The sequence below is a fragment of the Myotis yumanensis genome, unplaced genomic scaffold, assembly GCF_028538775.1.
Source record: "Myotis yumanensis isolate MYYU_CA2020_CCGP unplaced genomic scaffold, mMyoYum1.0.hap1 SCAF_10, whole genome shotgun sequence".
NCBI classification, from domain to species: domain Eukaryota; kingdom Metazoa; phylum Chordata; class Mammalia; order Chiroptera; family Vespertilionidae; genus Myotis; species Myotis yumanensis.
The window spans coordinates 73695669-73722611 of NW_027223761.1; the positions used below are offsets into that span (position 1 = coordinate 73695669).

The 26943-nt window shown below is 42.4% G+C and overlaps 1 protein-coding gene and 2 pseudogenes across 10 annotated transcripts in view; all 3 read right to left on the minus strand.

Annotated features, from left to right (window-relative positions):
• GRIA4 (glutamate ionotropic receptor AMPA type subunit 4) overlaps window positions 1–26943 on the minus strand; it is a 433261-nt gene that overhangs the window by 225555 nt on the left and 180763 nt on the right. The window lies entirely within an intron of this gene.
• LOC139017640 (interferon lambda-3 pseudogene) lies at window positions 13156–13764 on the minus strand (annotated as a pseudogene).
• On the minus strand, window positions 23622–24230 carry LOC139017641 (interferon lambda-3 pseudogene; annotated as a pseudogene).

Here is a 26943-nt window from a genome sequence, read left to right on the forward strand (position 1 = left end):
AATATGAAACAAATGACTTTTTGTTGTCATATAACCTTAAAGATATGAGCATGACTTGAGTTATAATGTAAGTTTTTCATGGGAAGTTACATATAATGTGAACAATACCTACAGTGTAAGATATTGTAAGCCTAGTTCATGCTTTGGGAATGTTTGATGTTGATTAGTCACAACTTTCCAAAAAGCAAGTTATGTCCCATTGGTATTTAATAAATTAAATCAATCTCAGTTAACGTTCTATTTGCTTATCTGTTGAAAATTTTTTCCTTTTGCAATATCTTGCTTTTTCTACATTTGATATTAGTAACAAGTTTTATTGCCTTTCAGACTGATATGATTGATCTATCTAGTGACAATAATTTATATATATGTGCATACTTTATATGTACACACAAAACACTTAAAAACATGTATTGGTGAATTTCACCTCATTTATTTCTCACCCAAATGAATACATTTTGAATTTGAAAATGAAGAAATCAAATCTTAGAAAGACTAGTTGATTTCCCTGATTACTTGAGCCCCAGTATCTTTTAGAATGTAATAGCAAGAACATGGATTTTGGAGGCAGACTTGCCTGGGTTTGATTTCTGGCACATGGCTGTGTTGGGGTATTAAATGTGTTGATTTATATAAAGCATTTAGACAGTAGCTAGAATATTAAGTATGGGATCAATACATGTTAGTTTTTATTATTTCTTTAGAGTTTCCCAAAATATGGTATCCAGATTCATCTGGGTGCCTGAGACTGCAGATGCCTGGACCCCACCCTATACCCACTGAATCAGAATCAAAGTCCTTCCAAGAAGTGATGCTGACCTTTTAAAAATTAGTTTTTCCTTGCAAAAGAGGTCATATTTTGTTTTAACAAGTCTTTTTTTAATAACATAAATCTTATTTATACCAGAAAAATGAGTATGGTTAGACCTTCAATTGCAAGAAAAACTTATACTAGTAAAATTTAAAATTTGCATAACTTACCAGCAGACAATTTATATTTTCTGTGTTATGGTGAAGAAGATAATTTGAACAACAACAAAAAACCATTTCAAGAAGCCTGAGCCAATCCCCATTATTTACTGAAGAGCTCACACTCATTCAGTACATACTGACTGATGTTCATACATGCCTCGTGCTGTGCTACGTACAAGGATTACAAATATGAGTACGATGAGCAGACTACTGTACTCATGCCATGTAAACATGAAATGCTCATATTTAAGAATTAATGTTGAAATAAGTGTTTTATTAATAAAATTTAATTTTAATAGCTATTGATCTAGCCTGTGTGTAAATTATAGAAATGTTGAGATTCTACAGGAAATGCTTTAAAACCTCATTTAAATTAATCCTGATTACAAAACCATCAAATTGTTTTGCAATGGATTTTCTTAAACAACATAGGGGTACATTAATATTACTAATAATGACAACTATAGCTTACACTGTGTTTACGATGACTCAGGCACTGTTCTAAGCATTTTTCATAGATGGACTCAATTAATCTTCCAAAACATGAGGAAGGTAGTATTATTGTTTCTATTTGTCATGTGAGGCTGAGGTACAGGCAGAGGAGAAGCCCAAGGTCAAGCAGATATAGAAGCTAAAGTCAGGATGTAATCCAGGGAGACTTGCATTTAAGTCTAATAATTTTGTTACATCTAATCAGCATTTAAATGATTTATCTATTTCAATGTAGCTAGTGATGTGAAGCTAGATGCTGGTGCATTTTCTTAAATTAATTTTGTCTTTTGACTTTATACCTTAGAGTTTCAATTATGTAATAGACTGGTAAGATTTTTAATTTTTCACACAAATACACACACACACACACACACACACACAATCAGAAGCTGTTTTATCTCTTCTTACTTCAAGGTCTGGCATATTTTGAATAGCACAATTCAGAAAATATTTTAACACTATGTCAGAACAAAAGGTATACAATATATTTTGAAATTTTGACTATCAGGAAGAAACATATGGATGAAAAAGGAAGCTTTGCAACATTTCTGATGAGCAGCTGTTCTAGTTGGCTGAATCCTTCCTTAGGGTGGCCGTTTCTGAGTCTGTGTACTTCTGCACTGGCATTATGCTTCCTCTGAAAGGAATTCAGAATTATCCAAATGAATGGTAAGAGATCTATCTGTGTGCAATTGGATAATTCCCAGTGCAACAGCTGTGTGGGGCTGACTGAAAGTGACTCTGGAAACAAGATTGTGTGACTTTGTGTTCTCTTAATTTTGTATTTAAACTTTTCCAAGTGTTTGGGAACAGCATACATTAAATTGTTCATATTAGATGAGCTCAAAATGCTTTGTAATCCACAACAATATTAAAACTAATATATATATATATATATATATATATATATATATATATATATACATATTAGAGGCCCGATGCACAAAATTCGTGCAAGAGGCTGGGCCTTGCAGCCGTGGTAGCTTCCCCCGGCCCTGAAAGCCCCTGCTTAGTCCAGAAGGACATCTGGTCTAATTAGCATATTACATATATATATGTATTTTTTTTTTGGAAAAAAACTATAAAGTACATTTCTCCCTGTAATTTACTCTTCATTTTCCCCCCAGAGAAGTACAGAATTATAAAGATAACAGCATAAGATTTAGTGTGAAAAGATCTCAATTTTAAACCAATTTCTAACTAAAGTGAACATAGACTTTATTCAGCAGCCTATGAGCCAGGTATTGAGTTGCATATTGATATTTATATTTATTATTTCACTTAATCCTCAGCTCTACCTGACTAACGAGCCAGTAAGTACTAACGTCAGAACCCAAACCTGAGCCAGTTTTGTTTGAACCCTAAGCCCTTTGACCTTTCCATAGCACATTAGCTGTTACACTGGGAATTATCCAATTGCGCATAGCTAGATCCCTTTCCATTCTTCCCTTTCCATAATTCTGAATTCGTCTCAGAGGAAGCATAATGCCAGTGCAGAAGCACACAGACTCAGCAATGGTCATCCTTAGAAAGGATTCAACCAACCTGAACAGCTGCTCATCAGAAATGTTGCAAAGCTCCCTTTTTCATCCATATGTTTCTTTCTGGCAAAATTTCAAAATGTATTGGGTGTCTTTTGTTAACAGCCATGCCAGGCGTGCATTAGAGGAGAAGTGGGAGTTCCTTGGTGTGATCTGAGAAAGACACAAAGACCTACCTACACTAGTGCTAAATCCATACCCCTTATTCATTGGATTCAGTCTTCAAGTTGAATTAGTGTTTCTCAAACTTGAGAAATCACAGATTCAAAAGATTACCTTCTGACCTCCACGACCTTGCATTCTAATGTGAGAAACACCAGTTTTAAACTAAACCTCTATCTTTCTTTATAAAGTTTGGCACTAATATAATGGAGAATAAGAATTCACAAGTTGACTGAAACACTGAAATCACACACTACTTGATTATAAGTTGATATCTAGGAAGGCTTTATTAATTTCTGTCATTATTACTGAAATAAAAGCACACATTTTAAAAGTCACAAAAACTTGAGGACTTTTTAGTATAAAGACTTGAGAATATTTTAGTACATAAACATTGGGATTTGGGATTTTGTTTCTAATAATTATGTTAATACCAATACATATCTTGGCAGATTATATATTGAATCAGAATCATCTATTAACAAGTTAGCACTGATTAACTTGTGAGATTAATCAGTAAGGATCTAGAATGCTGCTGAGGTAATGAAGCATAGGCCAGATGAATTTCCCTGTGGGGCAGAAGTCTAGACTCTGCAGGTCAAGGGTTATGGATATAGGAACTGATAAGATAACTCAGACACACATACACTTCTTGTTACCTGATTATAACAGGTCTTCAGTTCACCAATGGGGACAGTTTGCAAACTTTCACCTATCCTTTGGAAAATACAATAAATTTCCTACATATCTTCTGCTTCATATTTGTTTATTTTACAACTACAGGTTCAGTGCACAAAATTTGTGCACGGGTACGGTCCCTAGTGGTTGCCAGATGCCAGCTGGGCCCTTCCTTCATTCCACGCTGCCCCTGGTGGTCAGCTCATGTCATAGCAAGTAATTCAACTCTGGGTTGGTCGAACTCCCGAGGGGACACTTTGCATATTAGGCTTTTATATATATAGACTAGAGGCTCGGTGCGCAAAAATTTGTGCACTGGGGGGTGGGGGGGTCCCTCAGCCCAGCCTGTGCCCTCTCACAGTCTGGGACCCTTCGGGGGATGTCCACCTGATGGCTTAGGCCCGCTCCCCGGGGGACTGCGCCTAAGCTGGCAGTCAGACATCCCTCTGGAAGCCCAGGACCCCTTGGGGGATGTCCACTTGCCAACGGAGAGCAGGCCTAAGCTGCAGTCGGACATCCTTAGCATTGCTGAGGAGGCAGGAGAGGCTCCCGCCACAACCGCTGTGCTGGCAGCCGTCAGCCTGGCTTGTGGCTGAGTAGAGCTTCCCCTGTGGGAGTGCACTGACCACCAGGGGGGAAGCTCCTGCATTGAGTGTCTGCCCCCTGGTGGTCAGTGTATGTCAGAGTGACAATCATTCCCAGTCATTCTGCTGTTAGGGTCAATTTGCATATTACCCTCTATTATGTAAGATAGAGGCCTGGTGCACGGGTGACAGCTGGCTGGTTTGCCCTGAAGGGTGTCTCGGATCAGGGTGGGGGTCCTGCTGGGGTGCCTTGCCAGCCTGCATGAGGGGCTGAGTGCTGTTTTCAGGCTGGTCACATCCCCTTCAGGGTGAGGGTCCCCACTGGGGTGCCTGGCCAGCCTGGGTGAGGGGCTGATGGCTGTTTGTAGGCTGGTCAAGCCCCTCAGTGGGGACCATCACCCCATGGGGGTTTGGCCAGCCTGGGTGAGGAGATGAGGGCTGTTTTCAGGCTGGTCACAGCCCCTTCAGGGTGGGGGGAATCCCGCTGGGGTGCCTGGCCAGCCTCGGTGAGGGGCTGATGGCCATTTTCAGGCTGGCCATGCCTCCAGGCGACCCAAGCTCCCAGCCTCTCCTTTTTTTCTTTTCTTTTCTTTTCTTTTTTTTGGAAGCAGGTATCTGGGATATATTTATCTTCTATAATAGAAACTTTTAGCCTTGAGTGGAGCCCAGGTTTGGCTGGAAGCCTGGGTTGCCTCTGGCAACCCAGGCTCCCAGCCCCTCCTTGAGCGGAGGCCACAGCCGGCTGGAAGTAGGTGTCTGGAATTAATTTATCTTCTGTAATTGAAACTTTGTAGCCTTGAGCCGAGGCCAGGGTGGGCCAGGGCAGGAGGGAAGCATGGCTTCCTCCATCACCGGGGGCAACCCAAGCCTCCTGCTCGCTCCAGCTCCGTGGCCACTGCTATCTTAGTTGGGTTAATTTGAATACTCGCTCCTGACTGGCTGGTGGGAGTGGCTTGTGGGCATGGCTTGAGCGTAGCAGAGGGATGGTTAATTTGCATGTTTCTATTTTATTATATAGGATTAACAAGAGTGTACTATCTCCTCTTTAAACAAAATTCCTTTAAAAGCCCACTATCCTTGTGTTAAGTATAGAATAAACAAATCTGCAGGGAAGAAATGAATGTCTCCTTTTTGTAGGGTAGGGGGATATTCTTTTTATCACCATTCTTTCTAGGTTACCTGGGTAGGCTTTTCCTTTGAGTTCACTAGAACTTTAAAGCAAGCAGGAAGTACACTGTGTATTATTGCCCAACTGATTCTTGTGGGGATTATAAGTGATTTTTAAAAGAACAGTGAGTAAAGGTATATGGATTAAGCCAAAAAAAAAAAAAAAAAAAAAAAAAAGACAATCTCATAGATAGACAAAAATATAAATAAAAGAAATGTGAATTGAATTAAACCTACCTGTAAAGGGAAATAATATCAATAAAAAAGAGTTGTTTTTGTCTCTAGGAACTAAAATGAATTCCTTTTATTGTTTTGATTTTTGTTAATTCTCACCAGAGGATTTTTTTCCCCATTGATGTTTAGAGAAAGTGCAAGGGGGTGGAGAGAGAAAGAGAGAGAGAGAGAGAGAGAGAGAGAGAGAGAGAGAGAGAGATGGAAGACATACATCAATTGGTTTCCTCCTGCACATGCCCCAACTAGGGCCATGGATTGAACCTGCGACCCAGGTATGTGCCCTTGACCAAGAATCAAACTTGTGACCCTTTGGTGTGTGGAGCCACACTCTAACTATTGAGTAACACTGGCCAGGGCTAGGGACTAAAACTAATTCTACATAGAGGCACTAAATTTTATTTTTCATGAACAACTAAGTAATCATCAATATAAAATGAAATAAACCCAGAAATTTGGGGGAAAAAAGGTATGCAATTTGCTTTTCTAAAAAATTCATTCCTGATAAAAACAAAATGTAGACTCTAACTACTGGAAAAGAAAGAAACAGTAATAAGTATCTATGCTAATAAAAGAGAAACATGGTAATTGGCGTACGACTGCTACCCTTCCCATTGGCTAATCAGCATATCCTTATGCAAATTAACTGTCAGCCAAGATGGCGGCCAGCAGCCAGGCAGCTGGAAGCGAACATGAGGCTTGCTTGCTCCAGTGACTGCAGACTCCAACGTTCTCCGCCCGACTTGCCGGCCTCTGAGTTGCAACTCTAAGCAACTATGTACTATGTTACAAATAAGAAGCTAAACAAAACCCCAGAAACCGGCTTTCAGCTGGCCGGGATCTCAGAGCTGAAGTTATACATTGTTTCGATTATAGAATGGCAAACAAACCAGCGGAAGCCTCAGAGCTAGAGCCAGAGCTAAAGCTGGCCCAGAATAAAATTAAAAAAAAGAGAAAAGAAAGAGCGGTTGGGAGCTTCAGTCAACAACCGCCAGCCTGAAAGCAGCCCTCAGCCCCTCCCCCAGACTGGCCAGGCACCCCAGTGGGGACCCCCACCCTGAAGGGTGTGTGACCAGCTGCAAACAGCCATCATCCCCTCATCCAGGCTGGCCAGGCACCCCAGTGGGGACCCCCACCCTGATCCAGGACACCCTTCAGGGCAAACCAGTCGGCCCCCAGGCCTCTATCCTATATAGTAAAAGGGTAATATGCCTCCCAGCACCGGGATCAGCAGAGCTGCGAGGCCTCTTGGCACCAGATCAGCATGACAGGGGGCAGCGCCCAAACCCCCTGATCGCCCTGCAGCTCTGTGTGTGACAGGGAGCGGGGCCACAACCTCCCTATCTGCCCTGCTCTGTTCGTGACAAGGGAAGGCGCCCCAACCCCCTGATGGGCCCTGCTCTGTGTGTGACAGGGTGCGGTACCCCAACACACCCCCCACCCCTGACGGGCCCTGCTCTGTGTGTGACAGGGTAGAGCCATAACCTCCCCATTGGCCCTGCCCTGAGTGTGACAGTGGCGGTGCCCCAACCCCCTGATCCGCCCTGCTCTGTGTGTGACAGGGGGCGGTGCCCTAACTCCCCTATCGGCCCTACTCTGTGCGTGACAGGGTGGAGCTCCCCAACCCCCTGATGGGCCCTGCTCTGTGCGTGACAGGGGGTGGCACCACAACCTCCCCATCGACCCTGCCTTGAGTGTAACAGGGGGCGGTGCCCCAACCACCCAATCGGCCCTACCCTGAGCGTGACTGAGGGTGGCATCGCAACCTCCCAATCCGCCCTGCTCTGTGCATGACAGGGGGCGGCGCCCCAACTCCCCAATCAGCCCTGCTCTGAGCCCGACCAGGGGCTGCACCTAGGGATTGGGCCTGCCCTCTGCCACCCAGGAGCAGGCCTAAGCCAGCAGGTCATTATCTCCTGAGGGGTCCCAGACTGCAAGAGGGCACAGGCCGGGCTGAGGAACCCCCCCCGCCCCGCCCCAGCGCACAAATTTTTGTGCACTGGGCCTCTAGTGTATGAATAAAGGCCATAGCAGAAGCAGGAGATCTACAACTAAGATGTCCTTTTACAGTAAGGGGAGCATTGTGTGATGGCTCTGCAGGTTGTAATACGGTCCTGTCGAAGAGTCCAGGGTAACAACATGATGAAAGGGGCCACAGGGTGGGGTTCGGGGGGAACAGATATAATGTCTGACTAATGTTAACGTTGCCAAAGGGTTTGTGGCAAGTGTTAAATTTAGAAAAGACAAATGCTAATTAAAAAATTCCTAAAATGTGGCTCCTCTGACTGGTGGGGGTGGGCTGCTTCTCGGATGGGGGTGGGCTACACAATGGAATACTACACTGCTATAAAAAGGAAGAAACTCCTACCATTTGCAACAGCATGGATGGACTTGGAGAGCATTATGCTAAGCGAAATAAGTCAGTCAGAGAAAGATAAATATCACATGATCTCACTCATTTGTGGAATATAATGAACAACATAAACTGATGATCAAAAACAGATCCAGTGACAGAGAAGCACTGATCAGACTGTCAAACCTCAGAGGGAAGGTAGGGGAAGGGGAGTAAGGGGGAGAAGTCAACCGAAGGACTTGTATGCATGCATATAAGCCAACCAATGGACACAGACACCAGGGTGGTGAGAGCATGAGCAGGAGTTTGGAGGGGGCTGGGGGAGGGATAAGGACACATATGTAATACCTTAATCAATAAAGAAAATAAAAAAACTTCTAAAATGAAATCAGTACAAAGATCAGCAGTTGTTAGCAATTTGAATATTCATTGAACATTGAAACAGATTGAAAAGTAAAATCATTTTCTTGTCCTTTATTGTTTTATCTTGAGTCAAACTGAATGGCTATAGATGCCATGAATTAGATAATGTTGACACGAATTAGAGGTTAAACTTTCAGTTGCTATATGTGGTTGTGAAAAATAAAGGTGTGACAAAGCAGTATCCTGTCTTTCTTTTGTCATTTTACACTGTTCAAATCTGTAGAAATAGGATGCTCAAATTTTTGGAAGGCCTGCAATAAATGCTAGTGTTTTGAGTATACTAAGTTCCTGCAGACTAAAGTGTATACTTTTCCATTATTGAATATGATTATAGTTATTTTTTTCTTTATTACATCTTATAAAACTTTAGTAGAAATTAACACATTTATTTGGAAATAATAACAAAAAAAGACATTACTCCTAGTGAGGCTTTCAACTTTCAACAATAACAATTTTTGCCTTCAGTTTACATTACATTCATCTTGAAATATTTATAGTTTTGTCCTTCTTGTGGTATACAATGTCTAAAGATGAAATAAGATTCAAATATCTGTGTGTGACACATTGTGAGCTAAACTTATTTTATAGTAGAGTGGAGAACCCGTGAGTTGGTCTTCATGACTGTAGATCTTATTGACAGAAACAGATACTATAGAGTTTGTGATGTGAATAATATCCCTACCCTACAAAGCAGAAGTTATAAATAACCCATTTATTAGATCATCAGACATCGTAGGTTCCTGGAATATTTCATGCTTCTGTTATTCAAATCTATTGCTTTTCTTCAAACAACAGAACCTCTGTCACACATCAATCATAAAGATATTCTATGAGCTTGGGCTTTTTCCCCTGTTCCTGGTAGGTAGTAAAGTGCACATTCCCAATAATAAAATTGTGGATAATAAAAGCTGAAAGGCTTTAAAGCAAAGGGGACAACTACAAACAAGGAGACCCTGTAACAGGGCAGATGAGAGGCACTCATCTCTTTGAGAACCAGCCAGTGCTCTCAAATGCCATTATTGGAATACTTTTACTCTTCTAAGCAATTCCTTGAGTCTGTTGATGACCCATCGAAAGCAGACATTCTATAGCTTTCAAAAATGTGCTATTGAATTGAAGGGCATAATCCATAAATGGGAGCTAGTCTATATAAATGTGAATATTATTCTTCTATGGAAAGCTTACTATGATCATATAAATGCAGTGTGAGTTGTAATTTATATACACTGCAACAGTGATGGGGTTTTTATGTTTGATTGATATTCTTACATATCTTCTTTTTTCTTAGTGTTTTAAAGGTTTTACTGATATTCACTTAATAAAACTGTAAAGACATTTGTCAAACATTTGCATACCTTTGTCTTTAGGAATTTTGGCGTAGCACACAGTGATTTTCTTTCCCAGGAACTTATATTGAAACTAGAGGCCCTGTGCACAAAATTTGTGCACTTGCGGGGGGGGGGGGGGGGAATCACTCAACCCAGGCTGAACCCTCTCCAGTCCAGGAGCCCTTGGGGGATGTCCGACTGACAGCTTAAGCCTGTTCCCTGCGGAGGCTCCTGCCATCACCACTGCACTCACCAGCCATGAGTCCAGGTCAGGGCCTCTGGCTGAGCGGCACTCCCCCTGTAGGAGCGCACTGACCACCAGGGGGCAGCTCCTGCATTGAGCATCTGCCCCCTGGTGGTCAGTGTGCGTCAGAGTGACCAGTCATTCAGCCATTCAGTTGGTTTGTATATTAGCCTTTTATTTCATAAGATAATGTTAGGTAGCAAAAAACAGAAGGCTTTTAAAGCCATGAGTGACAACTACACAAGGAGATCTCTGCCTCTAGCTGTTTGGACGAGGGGAATTCCTTACCAAATCAGGGCCCCAATTGAATTCTATTTTCTAGACATTTGGGATGAAACTAAGAGGACCCAACTTATCTCACTCTGGCTTAGTCTGTGGAGCAACTATCTTTCACTTCCCTTTGAAATCGGAGGAACTATGTTTAAAAACATGAATGAAGCAGATGAGCATCCAACCCAGCCTGGCTGATTTGTTTTTGATCCCTTTCCCTTCCTAAATCCTCTCTGTATTCTTCTCCTTGGCGTCTACAAACATCCTTTCATGCTAACTGCAGTAGTTTTCTGTTACATTCAGGTGAAGAGTTAGAAAACGAAGACTTTTGGAGTCATGTACATCCATTTTCCCTTTGATTAAAATGATTGAAATGAATTGCTGCCACTTTAATATATAGAATGGGCTCTCAAGCCATAAATTTTCCAGGCCCTCCCCTCTCTCATGTCTCCACAAACTTAGGCTTCATCCCAATGGTATTTGAATCAATTTTTAAAAAAATTATTCTTTGAATAATGCGTTATTTGGGGCTCCATTAAAACAACTTTGAAGATTTTTTTGAATAGTCACTGATTAAAATTTCTATCACATAAATATAGATTTTATTTACATAAAATATAAAAATATAAGGCAAGATACACACATATTAAATAGAATGTTTCACCCTCACGTGGAGAGAAACACTCCAGTCCTGTCATTGCTTGCAATTATTGGGTTACTTCATAGATTATTTCATGTAAGTAAAAACTTCCAACTAATTGATGCATATTACTAATGGGCCTTTTAAAAAAGCTTCTCCTTTGAAAGCATATTGTCTTAAATTTATTATGTACCACTTCTCTTTCTTTAAAAAAATTATTTTTTCTCTTAATAAAGGCAATATATATACTTTTTGAAGAATAATATATATTTGCAACTAAGAACAATTGTAAAAAAAGATAACGATAAAGAAAAAAATTAAAATCACCATTAATGATGTTAAGGACATGGTTTTCATGTATAACATGCTATGTGGTGTGCTTATGTGTGTGTTTACATGCTCAGTGTTGGCTGGCACTAAGGCTTCCACCTGCTCAGCCTGGATGAGACAGGGAGCCATGGGGAGCAGGGCCAAGAGAACCCCTTGCTAAACTGTTGGTGGTTGATATGTCCAAAATAAGATTTGAGATTAGAGACACTTTGTAGGAGAAGGGGCAGTAACTGTTGTTTTAAACCAGTGGTGTTCCATATTACCTCTCCGCACTACCTCAAACCTTTAAATGATGTCTATTCACAAGTATTTTGTTAGAATGGAGTTTCACATCTGGCTGTCTACCATGGTGGGGATAGGATGGCATGTTGAATGCAAAAAGCCAGGAAATTCTCAAGGTTCTGGGTTTTTCTTTTTTTAATATATTTTTATTGATTTCAGAGAGGAAAGGAGAGGAAGAGAGAGATAGAAACACCAATGATGAGAGAGAATCATTGATTGGCTGCCTCCTGCACGCCCCTTACTGTGGGTTGAGCTTGCAAACCGGGCATGTGCCCTTTGACTGGAATCAAACTCAGGGCCTTCAATCTGCAGGTTGATGCTCTAGCCACTGAGCCAAACCTGCTAGGGCAAGTTTCTAGGTTTCTTAAAAAATCATTTAGACTTTCCAAACCAAGGATATTTTATGTAGCTGTCTGGTATCAGAGAGAGTCTAGTTGACATCTGAGGTATATATATTGGTGAGTATCACTATGTGCCTGGCATTCTGCTAAAGAGTTTTCATGAATTATCTCACTGGATTTCCATAAAATCCTTCTGAGATTAGTGGTAGACCTCAAATTCAGATATATGCTATCTGGTTTAAAAATCTCTTTTTACCATCTATCAGTTATCTACTCATACACATGTATATACACATATACATATATACACGTCCTATATAATAAAAGCCTAATATGCAAATTGTCTCCTTATGTGATCAATCAATCTGGATTTTGACTACTTGCTATGACGTACACAAACCACCAGGGAGGCAGCTTGGAACATGGCTGGCATTGTCAAAAGTGTGCTGGCAGCAGGCAGCAGTGGAGGCACTGCCGGCCCCGATGGGGACCGCGGCACGATGGTGGAACAGGTGAGTGGGCAACACCAGGCCAAGTTGGTGAGCGGAAAGGGGCCTGATTACCCTGCCTATCGCCCCACAGACTGCAACCAGTGGCGGTGGGTCCGGGCTTCTGCCAGGCTCCCAGGCACTAAAAGAGCTCAGTGGGGGACCTGGCCCCAATTGATCGCCCCACAGGCAGGATAGTGGAGCAGGTGAGGAGGCAGCACCAGCCCATGGCAGGCTACCAGCTGGGGCTGTGGGGCTGTGAGAATGGGTGGTGGGGGACGGGGGAAGGGTCCCAGCAGGCAACCCCGAGGGCCCCCACCCATGCACAAATTGTGCACCGGGCTTCTAGTATACATATATATGTATAAATATATCAAAAGCATATATTGGATTTCCAATTATTTTTCTTTATTAATGTTGAGACAAGTTTGATAAATTCTATTTTTTCTTGTACTCATTTTTTATTTGCAAAATTTTTACAAAAAGTAGAAAAATAAATATTTTGTCAGGTCTGAGTTTGACAGTTCACACACATAAATATATAAATAGTGGTTGGGTGTCAATAAGTTAAAAAAGGGGGGGCAAGCATAAATAAAATCCAAGATGCTGGGACAGGTTGCCAGTGGGTGTCAGGGCCAGGCACACAGGTCTCCAGCAGCCACACATCTCAGGTCACGGGTGAGGAGGCGGAAGAGGTTCACTGTCACAAAGGCTTCAAGGCAGCCCTGGGATTCCTTCTTCCCGGCCTCCCGGAGGCGATGCAGCCATTGGCGGAGGGGGCCCCGGGGCCTGGGGCCTGCTGGGGCCTGAGCTGGGACACAGGCCTGAAGCTTGGAGTGGATGTGGTGCAGCGTGTGAAGGGGCTGGTCCAGGATGTCCCCCAGGGTCGAGTTCTTCAAGGTCCCCAGGACCTTCAGTGTCAGGGCCAGCTCAGCCTCCAAGGCCACAGGGCGCTCCCACACCTGCAGCTGCCTCAGGTCCGGGGTCCTGGGGAGTGGGCGGGAGCTGCAGCTCCAGTTCTTAAGCAGGAGCGACTCTTCCAGGGCATCCTTGACCCTCTTGAAGGCCTTCATCTCTTGTGGTGACAGAGACTTGAACTGGCCCATGTGGCAGCCCCTTGCACCCAGGTGGGTCCCGGGGGGCGTAGGGGCAGGAGCTGCTCCTGTCCTGGTCAGCACCGAGGCCATCATCATGAGCACCAGCACCAGCGTGCAACCCACAGCCAAGTCCGGCTTCATCCTGGTCTCTGGTCTCTGGTCTCTGTCAGAAGATGGGAATCCAAGTGTCCACTCAGAGGCTGTCACCTGGGTCTCACCAGCCTTGTTTGGTGTCTCTGGTCTCAGTCTCCTCTTCTGGGTCTCAGCCTGCTGCTCTGTCTGTATCTCTGAACTTGCAGCTCTGCTGAGATGTAATTCTGCAGAGCTCCATGGTGCAGCTTTTAGCCTGGACAGAGGGGCAATCCCAGCTGATGTAGGAAAAGTGAAAACACACCTGCCACTAGGGGAGCCCCAGGCTGGGGAAGGCCAGCCCATGCAGGGCTGGACCTTGAACCAGTTGAGCAGCTGAAGCGAAAGGGAAAGTGATACAGACTCTGATTCACTTACAGAAGGTGAGGTCATAAGAGAAATCTCAGGATAAGGGCTGCCTCAGCCCCACAAAGAGGGGTCACAGTGTCCTGTTGGGTAGGGGACATAGAGACTTGCCTTCCTGCAGATACCCCAGAGCAGGGAGAGGAAGGGAAAGGCACCTCTAGGGGTGTTCCCACAAAGAACCTGGAACTTCCAAGAGGGAGGCTGTCGGGGAGGGGAGAAGAGGAAGGGAAAATGCTGCTGGGAGGGTGTGGGAGAGAGTCAGAAAGGCAAAGCAGTCTGGAATTAAGAGGAGACCATGTCCTCCCTCCCTTCCCCACTCAGCCCTGAGAAAAAAGAAGGGGAGGAGGGCAACTTGACAAACATTTTTAATTGTCCAGATGCAGCAGGACCCAGGGATAGGAGGTTCTGCTGGCAAGTGAGGTGTGGCCAAGGACTTCAAAGGATCCTACTCATGTATGACAAATGCTTTCATTCATTCCTCAAGTATAACTCAGCCCCCACTTTGCATTAGGCACTGATCAAGTGCCAGGAATAGCACTGAAAACAAATCCCATTAAACAAAACTTGCTAGAGGTTTGTGTGTGTGTGTGTGTGTGTGTGTGTGTGTGTGTGTGTGTGTTTTAATTGATTTCAGAGTGGAAGTGAGCGGGAGAGAGAGAAACATCAATGATGAGAGAGAATTATTGACTGGCTGCCTCTTTAATGCCCTCTACTGGGTATCCAGCCTGCAACCTGGACATGTGTTCTTGACCAGGATCGAACCCGGGACCCTTCAGTCTGCAGGCTGACACTCTATCCAATGAGCCAAACCAGCTAGGACAGAACTTTTTTTAATTTTTAAACATTTTTTTGAGTTATTTAAAAAATAATCTTTATTGTTGAGAGTATTACTGATGTCCCCCCTTTCCCCCCTTCTGTAACCCCCCCCCTACCCAGTTCCTGATTAATTAGTGAGATTTATTAGTAAATATCTTGAATGCTGCTGAGGTAATGAAGCATAAGTCAGATGAATTTCCCTGTGGAGCAGATGTCTAGACTATGCAGGTCAAGGGTTATGGATACAGGAACTGATAAGAGAACTCAGACCCAGATACATTTCTTGTTACCTGATTATAGCAGGTCTTCAGTTCACCAAAGGGACAGTTTGTAAGCTTTCACCTATCTTTTGAAAACCACAGTGAATTTCCTATGTATCTTCTGCTACATATTTATTTATTTCACAACTAGGGGCCCAGTGCATGAAATCCATGCACGGGTAGGGTCCCTAGAGCAGTGATGGCGAACCTTTTGAGCTCGGTGTGTCAGCATTTTAAAAAACCCTAACTTAACTCTGGTGCCCTGTCACATATAGAGATTTTTTGGTATTTGCAGCCATAGTAAAACAAAGACTTATATTTTTGATATTTATTTTATATATTTAAATGCCATTTAACAAAGAAAAATTAACCAAAAAAATGAGTTCGCGTATCAGAGGTTCGCCATCACTGCCCTAGAGGCTGCTGGCTGCCTGCTGGGGCCTCCCTTCCCTGGCTGTTGGCCAGGGCCTTCCTTTGTTCCATGCCACTCCCTGGTGGTCAGTGGATGTTATAGTGAGTGTTCAAACTTCTGTTCAGTTGAACTCCCGAGGGGACACATTTCATATTAGGTTTTTATATATATAGATTAACAAGAGTGTACTGTGTCCTCTTTAAGCAAAATTCCTTTAAAAGCTTACTATCCTTGTGTTAAGTATAGAATAAACAAATCTGCAGGGAAGAAATGAATGCCTCCTTTTTTGTAGGGTAGGGGGATATTCTTTTTATCATCATTCTTTCTGGTTACCTGGGGATGCTTTAACTTTGAGTTCACTAGAACTTTAAAGTGAGCAGGAGTTATACTGTGTATTATTGCTGATTAAATTCTTGTGGGGATTATAAGTGATTTTTAAAAGAACCGTGAGTAAAGGCGAAGGGATTAAGCAAAAAAAGAGAAAAAAGAAAAAAATAAAATAAATAAAATAAAAGACAATCTCATATATAGACAAAAAGATAAATAAAATAAATGTGAGTTGAATTAAACCTAGCTATAAAGGGAAATAATATCAATGAAAAAAATAATTTTTTTTGTCTCTGGGACTAAAAAAAATTCCTGTTTTTTTGTTTTGTTTTGTTTTTTTGTTAATCCTCATGGGAAGACATTTTCCCCACTGATGTTTAGAGAAAGTGGAATGGAGAGGAGGGAGGGAGGGAAGGAGGGAGGGAGGGAGGAAGGGAGAGAGAGCGAGCAAGAGAGAGAGAGAGAGAGAGAGAGAGAAACATCAATGTGAAAAAGATACATCAATTGGTTTCCTCCTGCATGTAACCCAACTTGGGCCATGGGTTGAACCTGCAAACCAGGTATGTGCCCTTGACCAAAAATCAAATTTGTGACCCTTTGGTATGTGGGACCACACTCTAACTACGGACCACTGATTAACACTGGCCAGGGCTAGAAATTAAAACTAATTCTACATAAAGGCATTAACTTTTACTTTTCATGAACAACTAAATAATCACCAATATAAAATGAAATTAACCCTGAAATTTGGAAAAAAAAGACAAAGGTATCTAATTTCTTTTCTAGAAAATTCATTTCTGATAGAAACAAAATGTAGACTCTAATTACTGGAAAATAAAGAAATTGTAGTGAGTTTGTATGAAGAAATGCTGTAGCAGAACCAGATCGCCAGCTAAGATGTCCTTTTTACAGAAAGGGCAGCATTGTGTGATGGCTTCCCAGGTGGTAACACAGCCTTGCAGAAGCTCCAGGGAAACAATATAATGATGAAAGGGGCCATGGGGGGAACAGATACCATGTCTGACTAATGTTAACTTTCCAAAGGGTTTGTGGCAGGTGTTAAATTTTGAAAAGATAAATGCCAATTAAAAAATTCCTAAAATGAAATCCATACAAAGATCAGCAGTTGTTAGCAATTTGAATATTCATTGAACATTGAAACTGATTGAAAAATAAAATCATTTTCTTGTCCTTTATTGTTTTAACATGAGTCAAACTGAATGGCTACAGATGCCATGAATTATATAATGTTGACATGAATTAAAGGTTAAACTTTCAGTTGCTATATGTGGTTGTGAAAAATAAAGGTGTGACAAAGCAGTATCCTGTTTTCCTTTTGTCATTTTACGCTGTTCAAATCTATAGAAATAGGATGCTTAAGTTTTTGGAAGGCATGCAAAAAAAGTTAGTGTTTTGAGTATACTAAGTTCCTGCAGACTAAAGTGTATACTTTTCCATTATTGAATATGATTATACTTATTTTTCTCTTTATTTCATCTTATAAAACTTTAGTAGAAATTAACACATTTATTTGGAAATAATAACCAAAAATGACATTACTCCTAGTGAGGCTTTCAACTTTCAACAATAACAATCTTGCCTTTAGTTTATATTATATTAATCTTGAAATATTTATAGTTTTGTCCTGTTTTGTATACAATGTCTAAAAATGAAATAAGATTCAAATATCTTCTGTGACACATAGTGAGCTAAATTTATTTTATAATACAGTGGACAACCCACGAATTTGTCTTCATGACTGTAGATCTTATTGACAGAAATTGATACTATATAGTTTGTGATGTGACAAAATCCCCACCCTACAAAATAGAAGTTATAAATAACTTATTCATTAGATTATCAGATAAGCTAGGTTTCTGGAATATTTCATGTTTTTATTATTCAAATCTACTGCTTTTCTGCAAACAACAGAGCCTCTGTCACACATCAATTATAAAGACACTAGAGGCCTGGTGCACAAAATTCAGGCACAGGGGGTAGAGGAGGTCCCCTCAGCCCAGCCTGCACCCTCTCCAATCCGGGACCCCTCTGGGGATGACCCTCTCACAAACCGGGAACACTGGCTCCTAACTGCTCACCTGCCTGCCTAACTGATCACCCCCAACTGCCCCCCCTGTCCACCTGGTCACCACTAACTGCCCCCCTCCTTGCCAGCCTGGTCATCTGCAACTGCCAATACCCTGTCAGCCTGGTGGCTCCTCACCGTCCCCCTCCTCACCATCCTGATTGCCCCCAACTGCCCGCACCCTGCCAGCCTGGTTGCTCATACAGCCTGCTGTTCAGTCATTTGGTCGTCCCTCACTAATCCCCCTGCCAGCCTTGTCACCCCACGCAGCCTGCTGTTCGGTCGTTACTGTCACTGTGATGGCGTCCCAGACAATTTGCATATTGCTCTATTATTAGTATAGATTCTATGAGTTTGGGCTTTTTTCCCCTGTTCCTGGTAGGTACTAAAGTGCATATTCCCAATAATAAAATTGTGGATAATAAAAGCTGGAAGGCTTTTAAAGCAAAGGGGACAACTACACACAAGGAAACTCTGTAAGAGGGAAGATGAGAGGGACTCATCTCTTTGAGGACTAGCCAGTGCTCTCGAATGCCATTATTCAACTACTTTTATTCTTCTAAGCAATTCCTTGAGTCAGTTGATGACCCATCAAAAGCAGACATTCTATAGCTTTCAAAAATGTGCTGTTGAATTGAAAGCTATAATCCATAAATGGGAGCTAGTCTATATAAATGTAAATATTATTCTTCTATGGAAAGCTTACTGTGATCATATACTGCTTAATAATGTGGATTTTGTATCAAAGAAAACACAATAATTTCAAGAGAAACATTAAAAATGCTTTATTCAAAGTAATGTCCACCGCTAGCTACACATTTCTCCCAACTTTCAGGTAATTTGTGGATACAGTACCAATAGAACTTTTCTTGTTTTGAGGCAAACCATTCACAGACCCAGTTTTCCACTTCTTCGTATGTTTTGAAGTGTTGTGCAGAATAAGTGTGTGCCATCTATAGGAACAAGTGGTAACCTGAAGGAGCAAGGTCTGGTGAATACAGTGGGTGGGTTAATACTTCCCAGGCAAAATCTTTTAACATGTCTTTGACTGGTTTTGAAGTGTGTGATGGTGCAACATCATGAAGCAAAATTACTTTTCCGTGTTTTCTGTCCTATTCTGGTCGTTTCATAATCAAAGCGTGGTTCAAATTGATTATTTGTTGTTGGCAGCAATCCGTATTAACATTTTTACCTGGTTTTAGAAGCTCATAATACACCACACCTTCCTGATCCCACCAAACGCAGAGCATTGTCTTCTTTCTGAAGCAATTTGGCCTTGCAGTCGAGGTTGATTTTGCACATTTGGGATTCTCAAAAGAAATCCACTTTTCAAAAAACGTTTGGTTGACCTGGACTTTGTCTTTCACATTGAAATCATCATTTTTAAAGCATTTAAACCAGCATTCACAAGTATCTTGAGATGGAGTATGTTCACCATAAGCTTCCGGAGTGTATGATAACTTTCAGCAGCACTTTTCTTCTAAATAAAATAATGAATTAAAACTGTCTGCAAATGCTCTTTTTTTTGGCATGAAATTTGACATTTGTAAGTGTAATAAATTATCTATGATGTTAACACCTTCAGAAAATTTGACATAAGAAGTTTTCAGGCTTGCTGTCAATACAACAAAATAGCAAACATATCAAATCGCATATATATCAACATACAGTGGGGCCTTGACTTACGAGTGTCCTGACTAACGAGTTTTTCGAGATGTGAGCCGTCTCTCGGCTGATTTTTTGCTTTGAGTTGCGAGCTAAAATTCGGATTGTGAGCCAGCTTCAGATACCCCACCGCTAGTTGGCGCAGCGAACATCACAGTGAACGGCACAACATCAGCCCAGCATCACATGTCTCACTCATTCACTTTTTGATTTGACATACGAGTAATTTGAGTTACAAGCTCCGTCACGGAACAAATTAAACTCGTAAGTCAAGGCCCCACTGTATGTGTAACTCCATCTATTGAAAAAATCTGCATTACTAACGGGTACACCTGGTAAATGCAGTATGAGCTGTAATCTATATACACTGAAACATTGATGGGATTTTTATGTTTGATTGATATTCTTACATATCTTCCTTTTTCTTAGTGTTTTAAAGGTTTTACTGATATTCACTTAATAAAACTGTAAAGTCATTTGTCAAACATCTGCATACCTTTGTCTTTAAGAATTTTGGCAGAGCACACAGTGATTTTCTTTCCCAGGAATTTATGTTGAAATCATGTTACAAAAAACAGAAGGCTTTTAAAGTCATGAGTGACAACTACACAAGGAGATCTCTACTTCTAGCTGTTAGGACAAGGGGAATTCCTTACCAAATCTGGACGCCAGTTGAATTCTATTTTCTAGACATTTTAAATGAAAACTAAGAGGACCCAACTTATCTCACTCTGGCTTAGTCTGTGGAGCAACTATCTTTCACTTCCCTTTGAAATGGGAGAAAATATGTTTAAAAACATGAATGAAGCAGATGAGCATCCAACCCGCCTGGCGGATTTCACTTCCTGTCCCCTTTCCCTTCCTAAATCCTCTCTGTATTCTGCTCCTTGGGACCTATAAACACCCTTTCATGCTAACTGCAGTAGGTTTCTGTTACTTTCAGGTGAAGAGTTAGAGAAATGAAGACTTTTGGAATCATGTACATCCATTTTCCCTTTGATTAAAATGATCGAAATGAATTGCTAGCACTTTAATATATAGAATGGGCTCTCAAGCCTTAAATTTTCCAGGCCCTCCCCTCTCTCATGTCTCAAAAAACTTAGGGTTTATCTTAATGGTATTTGCATCATAAAATTTTTTAAAGAATTTATTCTTTGAATAATGTGTTATTTGGGGCTCCATTAAAACAACTTTGAAGAATTTTTTGAATAGTCACTGATTAAAATTTCTATCACATAAATATAGCTTTTATTTACATAAAATATGAGAATATAAGGCAAGATATACACATATTAAATAGAATGTTTCAACTTCATGGGAGAGAAACACTCTAGTCCTGTCATTTGCTTGTAATTATTGGGTTATTTCATAGATTATTCCATGTAAGTAAAAACTTCCAACTAATTGAAGCATATAACTAATGGGCCATTTAAAAAAGCTTATACTTAGAAAGAATAATGTCTTATATTTATTATGTACCACCTCTCTTTCTTTTAAAAATTATTGTTTCTCTTAATAAAGGCAATATATATATATGTATATATATATGTATGTATATATATATATATATATATATATATACTTTTTGAAGAATTATATATTTACAATTAAAGCACAATTGTAAAATAAAGGTAAATATAAAGAAAAAAACTAAAATCACCTATAATTTTAATTCCATAAACAAACACCTTTAATGATGTTAAGAACATGGTTTTTATGTATAACACTAGAGGCCTGGTGCACGAAATTTGTGAACGGGGAGGGGGGTGTTCCTCAGTCCGGCCTGCACCCTCTCCAATTCGGGACCCCTCAGGGGATGTCCGACAGCTGGTTTAGGCCTGGGATCGGACCTATACCAGCAGTGGAACATGCCTCTGAAAATCTCAAACCTCTGGCTCCTAATCATTTGCATGCCTGCCTGCCTGATTGCCCCTAACTGCCTCTGCCTGCCGGCCTGATCTCCCCTGCCTCTGCCTGCTGGCCTGATTGCCCCCTAACTGCCCTCCCCTGCATGCCTGATCACCCCTTACTGCTTTCCCCAGCTGGCCTGATCACAATCTGCTGCTCTCCTTTGCTGGCTTGATCGCTCCTAACTGCCTTTGCCTCAGCCCCTGCCACTGTGCCTTTTTCCAGAAAGATGTCCGGAAGATGTCTGGTCTAATTAGCATATTTCCCTTTTATTAGTATAGATGCTGTGTGGTGTGCTTATGTGTGTGTCTGTGTGTGTGTCTGTGTGTGTTTACATGCTCAGTGTTGGCTGGCACTTAGGCCTCCAACTGTTCTGCCTCTGGGTGCCATGGGGATCAGGGCCAAGACAACCCCTTGCTAAACTGTTGGTGGTTGATATGTCCAAAATAAGATTTGATATTAGAGACACTTTGTAGGAGAAGGGGCAGTAATTATTGTTTTAAGCCAGTGGTGCTCCGTATTACCTCTCTGCACGACCCCAAGCATTTAAGTGACGTCTATTCACAAGTATTTCATTAGAATGGAGTTTCACATCTGGCTGTCTACCATGGTGGGAAAAGGATGGCATGTTGAATGCAGGAGCTAGGAAATTCTCAAGGTTCTGGATTTTTTTAATAATATATTTTTATTGATTTCAGAGAGGAAAGGAGAGGAAGAGAGACAGAAACACCAATGATGAGAGATAATCATTGATTGGTTGCCTCCTGCACATCCCCCACTGGGGATAGAGCTCGCAACCCGGGCATGTGCCCTTTGACCAGAATCGAATCCAGGGCCCTTCAATCTGCAGGCTGATGCTCTAGCCACTGAGCCAAACCTGCTAGGGCAAGGTTCTAGGTTTCTTAAAATATCATTTAGACTTTCCAAACAAAGGACATTTTATGTAGCTGTCTGGTACCAGAGAGAGTCTAGTTGACATCTGAGGTGTATATGTTGATGAGCAGCAATACGTGCCAGGCATTCTGCTAAACAGTTTCCATGAATTATCTCACTGAATTTCCATAAAATCCTTCTGAGATTAGTGGTAGACCTCAAATTCAGATATATGCTATCTGGTTTAAAAAATCTCTTTTTATCATCTATCAGTTATCTACTCATATACATGTATATATACATATACATATATAAATATATATGTCTCCTATATAATAAAAGCCTGATATGCAAATTGTCCCCTTGGGTGGTCATGCGACCTGGAGTTTGGCTACTTGTTATGACAAACACCAACCACCAGGGAGGCAACTTGGAACATAGCTGGCATCGTCAAAAGTGTGCTGGCAGCAGGCAGCAGTGGAGGCACTGCCGGCCCCAATGGGCACCGACGAGAGTGGGACCGTGGCGCGATGGTGGAACAGGCGAGTGGGCACCGCCAGGCCAAGTTGGTGAGCGGAAAGGGGCCTGATTACCCTGCCTTTAGCCCCACAGACTGCAAGCAGTGGTGGTGGGGACAGGGCTTCTTCCTGGCTCCCAGGCACTAAGGGAGCTCGGTGGGGGACCTGGCCCCAATTGATCGCCCCACAGGCGGGATGGTGGAGCAGGTGAGGAGGTAGCACCAGCCCATGGCAGGCTACCAGCTGGGGCTGTGGGGCTGTGGGGCTGTGAGGATGGGGGGTGGTGCCTGCGGAAGGGTCCTAGCAGGCCACCCTGAGGGCCCCCACCCATGCACAAATTGTGCACCGGGCTTCTGGTATACATATATATGTATAAATATATCACAAGAATATACTGGATTTCCAATTTATTTTTCTTTATTAATGTTGTGACAAGTTTGATAAATTCTATTTTTTCTTGTACTCATTTTTTATTTGCAAAATTTTTACAAAAAGTAGAAAAATAAATATTTTGTCAGGTCTGAGTTTGACAGTTCACACACATAAATATATAAATAGTGGTTGGGTGTCAATAAATTAGAAAAGGGGGGGCAAGCATAAGTAAAATCCAAGATGCTTTGACAGGTTGCCGGTGGGTGTCAGGGCCAGGCACACAGGTCTCCAGCAGCCACACATCTCAGATCACGGGTGAGGAGGCGGAAGAGGTTCACTGTCACAAAGGCTTCAAGGCAGCCCTGGGATTCCTTCTTCCCGGCCTCCCGGAGGCGATGCAGCCATTGGCGGAGGGGGCCCCGGGGCCTGGGGCCTGCTGGGGCCTGAGCTGGGACACAGGCCTGAAGCTTGGAGTGGATGTGGTGCAGCGTGTGAAGGGGCTGGTCCAGGATGTCCCCCAGGGTCGAGTTCTTCAAGGTCCCCAGGACCTTCAGTGTCAGGGCCAGCTCAGCCTCCAAGGCCACAGGGCGCTCCCACACCTGCAGCTGCCTCAGGTCCGGGGTCCTGGGGAGTGGGCGGGAACTGCAGCTCCAGTTCTTAAGCAGGAGCGACTCTTCCAGGGCATCCTTGACCCTCTTGAAGGCCTTCATCTCTTGTGGCGACAGAGACTTGAACTGGCCCATGTGGCAGCCCCTTGCACCCAGGTGGGTCCCGGGGGGCGTAGGGGCAGGAGCTGCTCCTGTCCTGGTCAGCACCGAGGCCATCATCATGAGCACCAGCACCAGCGGGCAACCCACAGCCAAGTCCGGCTTCATCCTGGCCTCTGGTCTCTGGTCTCTGTCAGCAGATGGGGATCCAAGTGTCCACTCAGAGGCTGTCACCTGGGTCTCACCAGCCTTGTTTGGTGTCTCTGGTCTCAGTCTCCTCTTCTGGGTCTCAGCCTGCTGCTGTCTGTATCTCTGAACTTGCAGCTCTGCTGAGATGTAATTCTGCAGAGCTCCATGGTGCAGCTTTTAGCCTGGACAGAGGGGCAATCCCAGCTGATGTAGGAAAAGTGCAAACACACCTGCCACTAGGGGAGCCCCAGGCTGGGGAAGGCCAGCCCATGCAGGGCTGGACCTTGAGCCAGGTGAGCAGCTGAAGCGAAAGGGAAAGTGATACAGACTCTGATTCACTTACAGAAGGTGAGGTCATAAGAGAAATCTCAGGATAAGGGCTGCCTCAGCTCCACAAAGAGGGGTCACAGTGTCCTGCTGGGTAGGGGACATAGAGACTTGCCTTCCTGCAGGGAGAGGAAGGGAAAGGCACCTCTAGGGTCATTGCCGCAAAGAACCTGGAACTTCCAAGAGGGAGGCTGTCAGGGGAGGGGAGAAGAGGAAGGGAAAACGCTGCTGGGGCTTGTGAGAGTCAGAAAGGCAAAGCAGCCTGGAATTAAGAGGAGACCATGTCCTCCCTTTCTTTCCCACTCAGCACTGAGAAAAAGAAGGGGAGGAGGGCAACTTGACAAACATTTTTTAATTGTCCAGGATAGGAGGCTCTGCTGGGAAGTGAGGTGTGGCCAAGGACTTCATGGGATCCTGCTCAGTGTGTGACAAATGCTTTCATTCATTCCTCAAGTATAACTCAGCCCCCACTTTGCATTAGGCACTGATCAAGGTGCCAGGAATAGCACTGAAAACAAATCCCATTAAACAAAAGTTATTGGAGCTTTTTCTTTTCTTTTTTTAAAATTGATTTCAGAGTGGAAGGGAGAGGGAGAGAGAGAAACATCAATGATGAGAAAGAATTATTGATTGGCTGCCTACTACATGCCCCTACTGGGTATTCAGACTGCATTCTGGTCATGTGTCCTTGACCAGGATCGAACCCGGGACCCTTCAGTCTGCAGGCCGACGCTCTATCCAATAAGCAAAATGAGCAAGGATAGAACTTTTTAAAATTTTTAAACATTTATTTGAGTTATGTAAAATATAATCTTTATTTTCAGAGTATTACTGATGTCCCCCTCCCCCCCCTCTCTTTAACCCCACCCCCTACCCAGTTCCTGATTAATTTGTGAGATTAATTACTAAATATCTAGAGTGCAGTTGATGTAATGAAGCATAGGCCAAATGAATTTCCCTGTGGAGCAGATGTCTAGATTATGTAGGTCAAGGGTTATGGATACAGGAACTGATAAAAAAACTCAGACCCAGATACACTTCTTGTTACCTGATTATGACAGGTCTTCAGTTCACCAATGGGGACAGTTTCCAAGCTTTCACCTATCATTTGAAAAACACAATGAATTTCCTACGTATCTTCTGCTTCATATTTGTTTATTTTACAACTAGAGGCCCAGTGTATGGAATTCATGCACGGATAGGGTCCCTAGCAGCTGTCAGCTGCCATCTGGGGCCTCCCTTCCTTGGCTGCTGGCTGCTGGCTAAGGCCTTCCTTCATTCCGTGCTTCCCCCTGGTGGTCAGCACAATTCAGAGAGAGCGATCAAACTTCTGATCTGTGGAACTCCCGAGGGGACACTTTGCATATTAAGCTTTTATGTATATAGATTAACAAGAGTGTACTGTCTCCTCTTTAAGCAAAATTCCTTTAAAAGCCTACTATCCTTGTGTTAAGAATAGAATAAACAAATCTGCAGGGAAGAAATGAATGCCTCCCTTTTTGTAGGGTAGGGGGAAATTCTTTCTATCACAATTCCTTCTAGGTTACCTGCGTATGCTTTACTTTTGAGTTCACTAGAGCTTTAAAGTAAGCAGAAGTTACACTGTGTATTATTGCTCATCTGATTCTTTTGGGAATTATAAATGATTTTTAAAAGAACATTGAGTAAAGGTGAAGGGATTAAGCAAAAAAAGAAAAAAAAGAAATGAAAAGACAATCTCATATACAGACAAAAAGATAAATAAAAGAAATGTGAGTTGAATTAAACCTAGCTATAAAGGGAAATAATATCAATAAAAATAGTTGTTTTTGTCTCTGGGGACTAAAATAAATTCCTTTTATTGTGTTTTTTTGTTAATCCTCACGGGAAGACATTTTCCCCACTGATGTTTAGAGAAAGTGGAAGAGAGGGAAGGGAGGTGGAGAGAGAGAGAGAGAGAGAGACATCAATGTGAAAGACATACATCAATTGGTTTCCTCCTGCAGGTGCCCCAACTAGGGCCATGGATTGAACTTGCAACCCAGGTATGTGCCTTTGACCAAGAATCAAATTTGTGACCCTTTGGTGTGTGGAGCCACACACTAACCATTGAGTTACACTGGCCAAGGTTAGGGACTAAAACTAATTCTACACGGAGGCATTAACTTTTACTTTTCATGAACAACTAAATAATCACCAATATAAAATGAAATTAACCCTGAAATCTGGGGAAAAAGAGGTATGCAATTTGCTTTTCTAGAAAGTTCATTTCTGATAAAAACAAAATGTAGACTCTAACTACTGGAAATGAAAGAAACTGTAGTAGGTTTGTATGAATAAAGGCTGTAGCAGAACCAGGAGATCGGCAGCTAAGATGTCCTTTTAC